Genomic DNA, 14,906 nt, shown 5'->3' on the forward strand with positions numbered 1-14,906 from the left:
TCAATTAATAGATATAAAAAGAAAATGTGGTATGATTGCGGTATGATTCCCAATGACACAAACAACAAATTACACATGTACAAATAAATGTTCATGAAATGTTCAATTCAAATATACATAATTAATGTCCAGTTTCACATAAAATGTCACAACACAGCACACAGATACACACATCACATTAAGGGTTGAACTGCCACTTCTGTACGGACGCGCTCTTTAAATCTCCATTGCTATAATTCCCCGAGTTGTTTCTGATTACAGATAATATCGGGCGGACATCTAGGTGAATAAATGTTGTAACGGTCGAAAGTCGCTGTTTATGCAATACCAGGTTAAAGTCCACCATTGTAGATCTCACGACTGTACGTTTGACATGTACCATCGGGTTCAGCACTCCAACATTGTTTTTAAAGTAACACAGCTGTGTGCCACTTGAGATGGATCGGGTCCATCTATGTGCTACGTTCTATAAAAGCAAGAAGTGTTCCTAACTTTAAACTATTCGTACAATTTTACTATTGGTTTCTGCCACAAAATCAGACCACCATAAACTCCCTAAATACAAAATATCTAGATGGAGATTACAAATCCAAACAATTGATTAAAAACCCAAAATATAAACCAATTCAAACTATAATAGCTATCCTACAAACTACACACCTGCCTTCAGATCAAGCCTAAAACTAGTATTTACCACCAATTAAACCAAGTAAAAAGAAAATTTGTACAAACCAGTTATTCAGACATGCAGCACGTCTTTGAACTGTTGCCACAAAATTAGAGAACAATATTTTAATCAAACAACTATAAAAGCACACACACAAAAATACACAAAAACCCTAAGAAAATACCTCAAGGTAAAACATTCTTAGTATGCCAGTCCAAAGAAATCTTCACTGATTAAAACCTCTGATTCTGAAAACATTTCAAAAGTACCGCAATTATCCGACTTTTCATCATCAACATTGGCATTAACCACTTTATTAGGACATTTGGCTCGTACATGACCAATTTCACTACAGTTGAAACATGCACTTCTTTTGTTTACGTTTTCTCCGACACTTCAAGTATTTCTTGACAAATTTAGACAATATCTCAAAACCCGAACAAACAATTTCAGAACAAGTTAAACTTTTGTCACACGATTCAGTTTCAACACTTTCAGAAATAAAATTGCCAGTTGTAAGACAAACTGTTTCGTAGTCAAGTGCCAAACATATTGCATCATCCAAACAATTGGGGTGTTTCAAAGCGACATGTTTCCCCATTTCACTATCCAATTTTGAAATCAATAAATCAACCAAATACAAATTCAAATCAAAATAACTCTCGGGATATGCCTTGTGTGCCAAAATTTTGAACCGCTGACCAAACTCAGAAATATTTTCACTTTCCTTTTTTGTACAATTTTTCAGTTCAATTTTGAAATATGCTTCCCTTTCCTTGGGGTTAAACCTTTGAACCAACAAACTTTTCAAGTACTGATAATCTTGCATATGTTTCTTCTCTAGAAAACGTAAAACTGTCTGAGCCTCACCTCTCAAATTAATGATAAGCTGACAAGCCATTTCAAACTCAGTCCACTCATTCCATAATGAAACAGTTTCAAAATGAACCACATAATCTGTAACATCAATGCTGACACCATCGAACAAACAAGATTTTTCTTCAAACCGAAACATGACCAGAAATATATATAAATTTTAAAAAATGAATCAAACTTATAAACAATATACCCCTGGAGCAACTGTATCCGCCTCGCGGGACCAAATGTGAGGGGATGGTTCTGGATACAGTGTATGGGGTATATTCCAAGGCACTTCAAATAATACTCAAAGCAGCAAAACAAATTACAATTTAATGAAAAGAAAGTAAAACATATTCAATTCAACATTTAACACATCAAAACATCTTAATAACATTTAGACAGAAACCCTTCCAAACAGTAATGCCAAAGCCAGGTTAGCTTAGCCATCATGACGCCACGAGGCTTGCATATGCAGCTTAAATTCAGACAGACAACCCGTCTTATCGTAGTTTATTTTAATGTGCATCGCACTCAGACAGGCAACCAGTCTTTAGGCAATTAGTTACAACAAATGGAAGTTTTTAACGACCTTGGCAATTAGTTCATATTCAAATATCTTAATTATTTCGTTTGAATAACTTCTTTCAAAATGGTAAGCAAAAATAGATAACATTGCAAAATTATCGCAAACGCCACTAAATAAAGGAACTCAAATGTCAGTATTGCTCAATATATGAAAACTAAATAGAATAAATCAAATGGAAATGAAATATTATCAAGCAAATCAATTAACAGCCTGAAATAATTAAGTAATGAAAATTAAGGGAATTAATCCATTCCTATTACACAAGAATAAATAAGATCTCTTGTACAGAAAAAAATACTACAAAATCATATTAATGTTATTATTATGAATAAATACTTATTTTATTATTTATATTTTATGTTTTAAAGTGTGGACGATATGTCTCACAATGTGTGGCCGATATGTCCCATGGACGATGTGACGGTATGGCCGACACATCCTATGGCCGTCATGGAAGTATGGCTGTCGCGTCTCGAAAGCCTAACTGTGCATGCTTGACCCAAGGGACAAGGGGTCAGTCTATAAATAGACTTATGACGGACAAGTGGCAAAGTTAATACTCTAAAACATTTAACACTTTAATAAATAACAATATATGCCAAAGATAAATCAAAATAATTAAAATGATGCACTATTGAAAGTAAATGTCACTGTTCTTAAGAATAGTCCCATACACTTTGTAGAATCACTAACTGGAATTGTCCGAAATATGAATTTGCAGAATAACCAATTTTAAGGTTGAGAATGTCTGAATCACTTATGGAAATGTTCTGAGTAGGTTGGTTGATTTGAATTGTCCAAAGGTGTTTAGATGTTACTAGGGAGCTACCATTTGATTTTTATGGGGGGACTAAGGATGAAATTTGAAAAAAATAGGCAGGACAGGAGTTTTGAGTAAAAAAAAAGGCAGGATGAGACACTTGCAAAAAAAAAGTCAGGATGACGATTTAGGTAAAAAAAAGTCAGGATAAACTTTTAAAAAAAAGGCAGGACTGAACAGAGTGAAAAATAAAAAGGCAGGACAGAGATTACAACTAAAAAAAAAGGCAGGACAAAATTTTTCATCCTAGCCCCCCCATAAATATCAAATGGTAGCTCCCTTAGAGTCACTTAGTTGAAGCAGTATCTTGAGTTGAAGGTCTTGAGCCGTTGAGCTGTTAGTCTGTCCCATGTTGTCTGGTTGAGGCGTACAATGAATCCAGTTGATTGGTGGCCAATCTTGTGATAACTGAAAATTGATTGCATAGCCAAGACTAGATACAGACGCTACTCTGTAGGTTCACTCCAAACTCCTTCCACACTGTTGTTAACTGTAACTGTACTAGATGTTGTATAGTTAAGTTTGAGTCTGTTCCATGCAGTTGTTGGGTCTGAAACCACATCCTTGATAGCTTATGAATATCCTGAGTTGCCGCGCCAGTTGGATACTGAAGAGCGAACTGTTTGGTCACAGTTGTGAAGCTAACTTCTTTTCTCCTACTTGACTTGTAGGTACTCTGTTCCTGGAACTCACTTATTGTCTTAACTGGATGGTCACCTAAGTGACTATGATGTTACTGTCCCTACATGCTGATTCTCTTGTGACTTTTCCCTACTTAACTGTGACTGTGACTAATAGTGAAGTATCAAAATTTCTACGAACTATTTATACCAAAAATGAAAAGAACTCAAGCAGAAAAATAGACGCTCAGGATAAAATTCGAATATCACGGCCCAGGCCATGTGTAAATTTCCAACAAATCTATGGCTTCCATGAATTATTTCTTTAATTTAATCACAGATATCAGGCTAAAAAAAATGGCACCCCAGACACCTACTTATCAGTGACACTTTAATCAAATATAGATGCCTGGAATAGGTTACTGTGACCTTAAAGCTTACATTGTTATTGTAAGTAGGTGAAATAATATAAGCTTACATTGTTATTGTAAGTAAGTGAAATAAGCTTACATTGTTATGTAAGTAGGTGAAATAAGCTTACATTGTTATTGTAAGTAAGTGAAATAAGCTTACATTGTTATGTAAGTAGGTGAAATAAGCTTACATTGTTATTGTAAGTACTGAAATAAGCTTACATTGTTATTGTAAGTAAGTGAAATAAGCTTACATTATTATTGTAAGTAGGTGAAATAAGCTTACATTGTTGTAAGTAAGTGAAATAAGCTTACATTGTTATTGTAAGTAGGTGAAATAAGCTTACATTGTTATTGTAAGTAAGTGAAATAAGCTTACATTGTTATTGTAAGTAGGTGAAATAAGCTTACATTGTTATTGTAAGTAAGTGAAATAAGCTTACAATGTTATTGTAAGTAAGTGAAATAATTGCTTTACTATTTGATAATTGTATTTGCAAAGCCTATAGCAACACTTCGAGGTGAAATGACATTACATAAAGCGTAGTACATAGTAAACGTCCATTGTGTGGTATTTCCAAAACTTGTATTGGCAATACTTCAATGATAGTCTTGGAATACAAGTGATATATTACTTATGTTTGTTGGGAGTTATGTAATGATTTTATAGGGGTATGTGTATGCGTTATATTACCTGAATATAACAATCCTAGGCTTGAGTCATTTGTCGTCTATCAGGCCGCTCATCAAATGGGGACGTCCGATCAGGATAACAACTAGGTAATGACTGTCCAATATACCATGGGGAATCCCGGAATTCCTTAGTATCCGAGTCTTCCAGGTGTACATTGGTAATAGTAAACCAAAGTATATGTAGTTCCGAGTATACCATATTCATAACAGTTATGCCCCTTCCATCATAAAAAATAAAATTGACATGGAGTACAGTTTGAAAGCATACCCTATAGGCGATGATTTAATTTTTGCTTTCTGAGGTACTTGATAGGTAAAATTAAGTTAGATGAAAATTAAATCGCAATCTAATGTTCATGTGCAAATAGGGTGGACTGCTAAAATTAGAACCTGCCAAAATCGAAACACTTTGTTTTTTTTGTAATCAAGAAATTTGACTCCCATGAATATGGATGCACATTTCAAGAAGCCATAAGCTTTCAAAGTGGCCGCATTTCATACTTGCTGCCACTTAAATTTGTAAATTGAATATGACAAAAACTGTATAGCAGAATTAATCCAAACTTGATATGGAAGGAGTCATCTCACATTTAGGGAAACTTAACCTTTAATTATTAATGAATTTTTTTAAAAATTTTGTTCCAGGATTATCAAGGAAGTCTGATATAACTCAGCTGGCTACATTTGACGGAACCACTGTATTTAACAAGTATGTATCACCTAGGGAGGTTATATCACCCAAAGTGTCAGAATTAACAAGATTGACTTTTGATTTTTCTTGTGGCCAGATGTACCATCATGGTAAAATTAAACCAGTTGAAAGCAAAGATATTCAAATTGTTTTACTGGAATTTATCAGCAAAAAGAAGAAATCCATTCTATTCTATCATAACATTGCTGCATGCATTTGACATTCCCATATTGATGAACAAATTACGTCAACACAGTCTGCTTTCAGAATTACATGTTGCAAATCTATGGGTGCATTGATACCATAAAATTGGCAAGAAGGAAATTCAAGTCGAAAGACATAGGAAACCATAAACAACAAACCTTGGTCTCAAAATTACTTGGCATAGAATATGATGCCCACAATGCATGTGCTGATGATGTACTTACAAGTCTGTTCCAACTTCTTGAGCACTTTAAATATTCAGAAAAGTATGTTTTTCCATTCAATCCAGCTTTGTTAACAGATTCTTTCATTCTGTTGATAAGGGCCTCACACATAACCAATCTAACAGCTAGGCGATTAGCACAGAGTTGACTTTGTCTGAAACATCTACAGTTAGCATTTAACAGTCTAAGACGGTGAAAATGGCATCAAATCTATTTTGTCTGAGCATGGATTTAATGCCAAACCAGTCACATCTTTTACTAAATATTTTACATGTACTGAGGAATAACTTGTTATAGATCACAGTAATACCACCAAATCATAGTATGTCACATCCGGTTGCATATGAAAATAGGTTAAAAAAATATACCCTTGAATTTTATATCATATATATTTTTACTTACCAGTCAAGGAATATACATAAGGATTATCTCCCTTACAACGTTCTCATAACTCGCAACACCTGGATGATTTCAAACATCTATCTAACCTTGATCATCCGGGTGTCTACCTTCCTCAGTTTATCTTTCGGCGGCAACAAAATAAGACGTTCTCACTGTCTGAGACTTTCTAGTAGAGTCGTTGTTGACATTTTTTTTTATATGTACGTTTGATATTATCGTCCGGTCATATTGGACGAGTCATCATCAAGGCTGAAGAGTATAGACACTCACTTGCTGACTAAAATGCTGAAAATTTAGATTCAGATAGTGCAGGTGAAACGCCAACAGGTGACATTCGCGTGAAAAAAATGGCGAGGACAACAAAAGACTCTTTGTCAAAGAAAAAGAAACGTGTGTCAAAGACGGCTGAACTTGAGAATAAGTTAACCAGTATGGAAGACATGTTTGATAAGAAAATAGATATGTTATTTGCATTTTTGAACAAGTCATGTGCTACTACAGGTTAAGTTCGACTGTTGCAGAGGTTTCTCAATCTGGTGGTTTAGCCACGCAGAGAGAACAAAGTTCGGATAACGTCCCAAGTACAGGGGAGCGTAGACCGGTAATTTCTTTGAATGCAAATCTTGATGAGGACTTGAGAAGTCCTTAAGAATTAGAAATGTTGATTTTGACAATAGGTCAGAAATTTCTCTACATATAGACAGTCGTGTTATGGCTGATTTACTTGGTCTATGTTCATCAGAGGATGAAGATTCTCTTGGCATAAGAAGTCCTGTTTATTCTCAGGCTGGTAATAAATCTCAAAATGTTGATAGATTTAGCCAATATTTACAAACTCAACCTACTACTACTAGTAACAATGTTGATAGTCAGTCAAATCAGAGACAAACAAGTAACATTGATAATAATAACAATAAAACTGTAGACAAGCAGTCAGGTAATTTAAATTTATTGTCTAAGCTTTTCAAAGAAGATATTCCTTCAGAATCTTCTGATAATTCTGGTGGCTTGATCATTGATGAAGCACAGGTTAGAATTCTAGAACGTTCCTGGAGAACTAAAAATCCAGAGAAACTTTCAGCATTTAAAGATGAATACCTTAGTTGTATTCCGGTTAATGATAAATCTAAAAGCTTTTTGCAAGTACCCAGTTTGGATGATTAATTAGAACCAATGATAAGAACTATTCATGGTACAAATAGTGTTAAGTCATGGGATAAACACAAGCAGTTGGTTACTCAACCTTTAAAACAGATAGAAAATCTAGCCTATCAAGGGCAGGTGGCTTCACGTAAGGGTTTTATATCAGTGTTGTATATGCAACAAACATTAGGAACCTTATTAGAGAGGGTTGAAAATGAAAATGTTAGTGATGAAACTTGTCAAATAGTGAAGGACTTGTTTGCAATTTCGACAAAGTCTCTTGATCAGGTAGGACGTTTAACCATATGATATGCAGGAAAGCTGCAGCTACTGAGTCTGGTTTAAATAACTTGAAAGATATACAGGCTAAAGTGTTGTATTTACCTCTTTCAAATGAGGGTGTATTTGATTTTGTGCAGAGTTACAGTCCTTGGACTTAAAAAATTCACTAAAATAATCAGTTTTGCACACTTTTTTACGTCGTGCTTGTTTTATTTCAGAGTTGCTAGCTCAGATTGCAGAACAGGATGTACTGAAACACTACAAGAACAAACTGGTGGGATATGTTCTCAATGGCTACCTGTCTCTACAGAAACTAGTGGTACAGAGAACTAAACTGATAGATGATACACAGGATAAAATGTTAGAGTTATTGGAGGAACTCACAAGTGGTAAGTATACCCTGTATTGTATAAAAATGTTTGAAAAGCAATGGCCTGTAATTTTCTTTTTTTAATTTATTGTCTTTTAGGCTTTATTATTCATTTTTAGTTAAATTGATATTGTATATACATTTGTAAATTGTTTTTTGACTATAAATGCTGTAATAAAAGAAAAAATTATGTTCTACTATCTATTTCAACATTTTGTTACCTATCACATGTATGTTTACTTGCAGTTTAGAACAGAGACAGCAATTTTTTCATCCTCAAATGCCCAGTTAACACTACCTGCCTATATAATGTGGGTAAAATTTTAAACAAGCATATGTCATTGTTAAAGTTGTAAAGCCATATTTTTTATGCTGATGTAGTAATTCTGTGTGTTTCTAACTGCTTTCATTATGTTAAACAGGTACAGAGTCTGAGACTAAAGAGTTTATGCGGGTCTGTATGAAGACAGTGAAGAAATATCCTTGTGATGATTACAGATCTCCAGTGTTCATCTTTGAGAGGCTCTGTAGTATTATTTTCCCTGTAAGTTAACCCATATAAAAGATTAGAACTAGCTATTTGAATATCAATGTTCATTATTTTATCTGTACAAGAAGTTCCATGAGCACTGCATGGATGATATTCAGTTTCAGCAATTATTTTTTTTTTCACTTGGCATTAAGTTTAATTAGAAGTTATTTAGGTGTTACCACTATCAATTAGGACTTTGATGGATGCAAATTAAATGCAATTTCACTGGCATTTCAGAAGAAAAGAGCAAATAAATGCAATATTTGCCATCATCAATTGTCCTATTTACAACTACTTGATATTATTACTAATCCTATTCTAATGTAATACTCATAAAATGTTCAAAATTATAAAAAAGGTATATGAAAATCTCTATTGCAATTGCACAATGATGTCAATGATTTTCTGGTTGTCAGCTGTGGAATAGATTGCAAATGATTTACATATGAAATGGACTTTTTATTGATTTAGAAATTCATATTCCAATTGGAACAAGAACACAATTAAAGTTAAAACATATGTTTTTAAAATTCCAATGCAAATACATTCAAAATTACAGGAGGAAAATGATGTAGAAGAATTTCTTCTTCTCCTTAAGAAGGACCCAAACAAGAAGACTTCCTGCAGGGAAGGTTGCTGGGTAATCCATACAGCTGTAATGAGCCAGGTCTGGGGCCTCTGATGAGGGATGTCAAGAACAAAATCTCTCAAGGTATGTTCTTGAATAAGTCTGAGTTTATAAGTTGAGTTATATTTTGTTTAAATTTAAGGTACATGCATATTTCAGTGTAGACAATAAAGCTTTGAAAAGAGGAAAGATATGAATTTATTACACAAATGCTGTATTAATATTGAAAGAGGAGCATTTAAATTCAAAGATAGTTATTATTACTGTATTCTAATTACAGATTGTGAACTTGTTGCCCTTCTTTAAGATGACAATGGAATGGAGGTAAGTTACCAGATATTTCCACATCCCTCCCCCCACCTTAAATACTTTATTGCTACTTTTATACATTAAGATGATTTATGAATTAAAGAAGTTTCAGATCATTTGTTCATTTTTGGTATGTGAGTTAACCATGATGAGTTACAGATCAAGTTTGAGTTTTGTTCCGCTAATTTTTTCCGAAATTACGAGCTTTTGACTTCTATAAATTGTTGAAATTCACAGTTATACAGATTTTTTTTCAAAACGCCTTCAGATATTGGGCTGATTTTTGGTATGTGAGTTACAGAGCTAGTTTGAGTTTCGTTCTGCTCCGCTAATTTTTGCGGAAATTATGGGCTTTGGACTTCTATAAATTGTTGAAAATCACAGTTATACAGACTTTTTTTCTAAATGCCTTCAGATATTGAGCTGATTTTTTGGTATGTGAGTTAACCATGATGAGTTACAGATCAAGTTTGAGTTTCGTTCCGCTAATTTTTGCCGAAATTATGGGCTTTGGACTTCTATAAATTGTTGAAATTCACAGTTATACGGACTTTTTTTCTAAACGCATTCAGATATTGGGCTGATTTTTGGTATGTATGTTAACCATGATGAGTTACATATCAAGTTTGAGTTACATTTCCCCCCCCCCCCCCCTTATTTTTGCCGAAATTACAAGCTTTGGACTTATATCAATTGTTGAAAATCACAGTTATACAGACTTATTTTCTGAACACCTTCAGATATTGGGCTGATTTTTGGTATGCGAGTTAACCATGATGAGTTATAGAGCAAGTATGAGTTTTGTTCTGCTCTGCTAATTTTTGCCAGAATTATGTCTAATGGACCTTGATAAATTGTTGAAAATCACAGTTATAGACTTTTTTTCTAAATGCCTTCAGATATTGGGCTGATTTTTGGTATGTGAGTTTACCATGATGAGTTACAGATCAAGTTTATGTTTAGTTCTGCTTGCTAATTTTTGCCGAAATTACGGGCTTTGGACATTGATAAATTGTTAAAAATCACAGTTATATGTGAGACTACCATCATGTTTGTTTCCACATGTGTTGTTGTGATTGCAGATTTGTGACAGGGCCATTCGTTTCGACTCATCTAGTTTTTAGGTAAAGATTGCATGAAATGCAATGAAAACCTTGTGGGACTGACTTGATATCTAAATCTTCCAAGACCTTTTTTGATCCACAAAATATAGTGCATTGATCATAACATTCTATATATACATACTCACTGTGTATCATCGCCACCAGAAATTGGGTACTAACGAAGCGGAGAGAAATGGAAAAAAAAGTAAACAAGGTAAGAATTCATTCAATTTAAAGCATTTCTACTGATTTGACAAGGATACCGCTTAAGAAATGATTTTCTGATATATAATTCTTTAAATTAGGGATCATAGATTTATTCTTACGAGGAAGCTCCGAGCATGCTCGGAGGATGCTCGGAGCTTTTTAAGTAGGCTCTTCTCAGCAGTTTATGTGACAATAATTATCATGATCCATTAAGATGTCAATCAAATCTACAACACTTCTATGATAAGGAAAGTAGAGCATTATAGAGGAAGCTCCATTAACACCTGTGTAAACATCTGGTCTATTCAAATACATTTTGCATGAAATTTTATAAAACTATAAAATAGATTAGAAATACTTCAACAGTGCTGTGTAATGCTTGGAAAGAAATTTCAAGTCTCCACAAAAAGTAAAAGTCATTTAAATATTTTCTTATTATATTTAATAATCATTCCTTTTTTTATAATGAAAAAATTCTCAAATTTTATAACTAGATGATATGATTTAGAGATAGTTTATATTATATAACATGCTACATAAAAATTATCAAGACACAAACAACAGTCAGGTGGTGATACTAAACAACTAATTTTTTTTAGTCACTTTTATAAGTATTTTTTGTTTTTAAAAATTATTTAATAACTCAATAGTTATTTTAAATGTCAAATAAAGCATGGACTAAATGTAGTTTTTAAGAATTTTTATATCATTTCATTAAATAAAATTAAGTATTTATCCAATTTGAGATGAGTATAGAGAGGTTACTTTAAAAAATAATGACAAAAATATTACCGGTACTTTAATAAATTATTTTATACAACTTCAAAAAACTTAGTACTTACAATTATTTAAGGAATATATGTAATTGCTTTTGATGAAGATTCAAATTATAAATAACTTCAAGTCTTAATTAAAGGTTCCATATCTAGTTATAACTGTCTATTTCTAAGATTTTAAGGGGAAATGATATTTTAATAGCCCCAAGAGACCAATCTTTGACCAAGAAGTGTGGCATCAGAAAAGCAATTAGTGCTTGTTGAGGATTTAAATAGTTTTATCAGTATATTTCATGGGAAAAAAAACAGATGTCTGTGAAAATTTGTTAAAGCTAGTAAAACCTGTATGAATGGACACCTATACAAATAATTTTAACAGAAGTTACTTATTCATGATATAGAAGTAATATTTGAAACAGCCTCGTTTTCAACATAACTTGTATAGGTTATTTTGAAAATTACTTGTTTAAATAATGCCCCTAACAAAACAATGGTAATATGATTTTTTTAAATAGCAAACTAAGTTCTTTTATAGAAAATTATGGCTACTTTAAGAAAAGTTATAATTCATTAGTGGAAGCCTGGTTTGAGGGGGTAATACCACCATTGTTTTCCCTCTAGTACGTCTCTCTTTACTTGGCATTTTTTTTTAATTGTGCAGATTTAGCTTTGTTTTAAATAAAGAAATACTTGGCATGAGTATAATTATTTTCCCCCTATAAGTCTTTGTTTAATTGTCATGATTGTTATATTTCAAAAAAAATGTGCAGAATTTTATCTATGTTTTAAATAAAGAAATACTTGACATAAATAAAGTTTTATCCTGTCCTGTACTACAGTGAAAATATAGCATAACTTTTTAATGCATATAAGAAAGTAAACATCACCAGAAGTTAACCAATCAAATTCTCTCCCCCTTTTTTCCCTGTAGAATATAGTATATTTTTATTGCTTTGAAACACCCAAGATACATGTTTACGACTCAAAAGAACTTTTCTGCAATGAAATGGAGGGTTAATTCCAAACAACTGTCAAATTAAATGGAATATAAAAAAAGATCAACCCTTTTTCACATGAAACTCAATGTACTATGTTTTGGTAGTATATTTATAAATCAATAACCATAGTTTGTGTCTTTGATGACTTTTATATTTCATTTTATATAGTATAAATTTAAAATATATTTATATTTTAAATATAAAATTTGAGTGTTTTTTAGTATCATGTGTATTGAAAAAGAATGATAATTATTAAGAAAATGTTTTAAAATCATTTTTTTCTGTGAAAACTTGATACCAAGCATTGTATAGTAATATTGAAGAATTTCTCATCTATTTTATAGTTTTGTAAAATTAATGCAAGATTTGTTTGAATATACCAGATGTTTACACAGGTGTTAATGGAGCTTCCTCTATAATGCTCTACTTTCCTTATTATAAAAGTGCTATAGATTTGATTGACATCTTAATGGATTATGATAATTATTGTCACATAAACTGCTGAGAAGAGCCTACTTAAAAAGCTCCGAGCATCCTCCAAGCATGCTCGGAGCTTCCTCGTAAGAATAAATCTATGATCCCTTATTAGGCCGATAAGTACAAAATTACGACAAGATTTTGTGTTATACTCCAAAGCTTGCCACTTAGTACCTGAAAATTTCGAGGTCGATTGTCCTCTGTTGCCCCATTGGCAAGATATTCAACTGTTTTTCATTATTTTTCCAGACACGTTTTTAGATTATGATAGTGTGACATCATATTGACTGAAATTTGTTGTCATAAAGATGTTTTTAAAGAATATAGACTAAAACATTGTTTGTTTATTGTACGGCGAATTGCAGGACGTTGTACGGCAAATTGCAAAATAACAACTTTTGTCTGTACGGCGTCTTGCAATATATTGTAATTTAAAGATGAAATTAATCACTGTTTATATAATATCAAGTGACGAAATTTTGGCTGTATCAAAGCTTTACCGGCTTACAAATATACAAAATAAACTACTTATCAAATATTATAAAATATATGCCGTTAATTTCGTTCAGAAGTCGTTGTTGCGTACTTCTATTTGACTTTTTGTTTTTAAAGACAAAAAGGTTTTTTTCAACCATATTATCCTAAATACATTCATATATCGTTATAATACTAACGACTGTTGTCTTATTTGTTGTCAGGGTGAAATTTTGTAAGTTCAATAAAAAAAAACGACCATTCATCTTTTGTTGGCGCTGTTCTTTTTTTTTAAATATAAACAGTGGAGATGTTGTATGATTGAAAATAAGATAACTGTCCACCAGGGTCAAATAAAGTGTATGTAAGCAATTATATGCTATCGTTTGGCCTTCAACAACGAAAAATCGTACCTTACAGTCGGCTATAAAAAGCCCAGACATGAAAATTGTGGAAGGATTCAACAAGAAAACTAATGGCCTAACTCATAACAAAACAATTAACGAAAAATAACAAATATAGAGATGAACCAACGACAACCACCAAACTACAGGCTCGTGGCTTCGGACAGACACATAAAGAATGTGCCGGGTTAAATAGATATAGGAAGATGTGGTATGAGTGCCAATGAGACAACTCTCCATCCAAGTCACAATTTATAAAAGTAAACCATTATAGGTCAAGGTACGGTCTTCAACATTGTTTATTGTTTATTTTTTAAATTTCTGAAATGAATAATTTGTTAAAAGAAAAGTGAAGAAAATACTTTGTTTTCATTGAAAATTAGGAGAAATAAATCATGAATTGTGTTTCAAATTAATTTTCTTGTTTCTTATTGAAAATAAGATTGTATTTTTTTTTTTTAGTTTAAGTAAATTCAATCAATCTTTTTATTTACAGGGAAAAAATAATAAAAGACTGTTGCTAAGGCTGTTTGGCCTAAACTTAAATGAGTAGATGGAGGGGTAGTGAAAAGGAGTGTATTCGTCCGAATTTTCATTGTTACAGTAGTACATTTTCATGATTACTATGTATAATATTTCTCAGTAAATTTTAATGTGATATTGTGCCAATTAAAATTATATAATTAATACAAGTAAGACTTGCATTTGCCTTAAAAGATATAGCAGTACGTGATTATTTGTTTTCAAACACACCTTCTCTGTTTTGAAACTTATAAAGGTATGGATCTCGGCCTATCTGTTTGGTTGAATATAAATGTGAATTCATAGAGTTTCAAAATCAACAGTAAGCCCTAGCTATTTTTGTGTGTGTGTAAATAATCTAATCTTTAGATAGATGCTAAAATTAAAATCATTTTTCTTAATAAGAAGAAAAAAGTGCAACTTTAGCACGCCTGAATGTAAAAAGGTGTACCCGACTTATTCGTTCACGATAAGAATTTACCGATTTTGGTATTTTAACA

The 14,906-nt window shown here is 32.4% G+C and overlaps 1 long non-coding RNA gene across 2 annotated transcripts in view; it reads left to right on the forward strand.

Annotated features, from left to right (window-relative positions):
- Positions 1-7,970: 7,970 nt before the first annotated feature.
- Positions 7,971-14,906, forward strand: part of LOC127705769 (uncharacterized) — a 40,723-nt gene continuing 33,787 nt past the window's right edge. For both annotated transcript variants that reach the window (XR_007984000.1, XR_007983999.1), the window contains exons 1-5: positions 7,971-7,995; positions 8,399-8,520; positions 9,068-9,220; positions 9,417-9,460; positions 10,528-10,762. This is a non-coding gene — a long non-coding RNA (uncharacterized LOC127705769). The remainder of the gene's footprint in view (positions 7,996-8,398; positions 8,521-9,067; positions 9,221-9,416; positions 9,461-10,527; positions 10,763-14,906) is intronic.

This window comes from Mytilus californianus, unplaced genomic scaffold (genome assembly GCF_021869535.1).
Source record: "Mytilus californianus isolate M0D057914Y unplaced genomic scaffold, xbMytCali1.0.p SCAF_6, whole genome shotgun sequence".
NCBI lineage: Eukaryota > Metazoa > Mollusca > Bivalvia > Mytilida > Mytilidae > Mytilus > Mytilus californianus.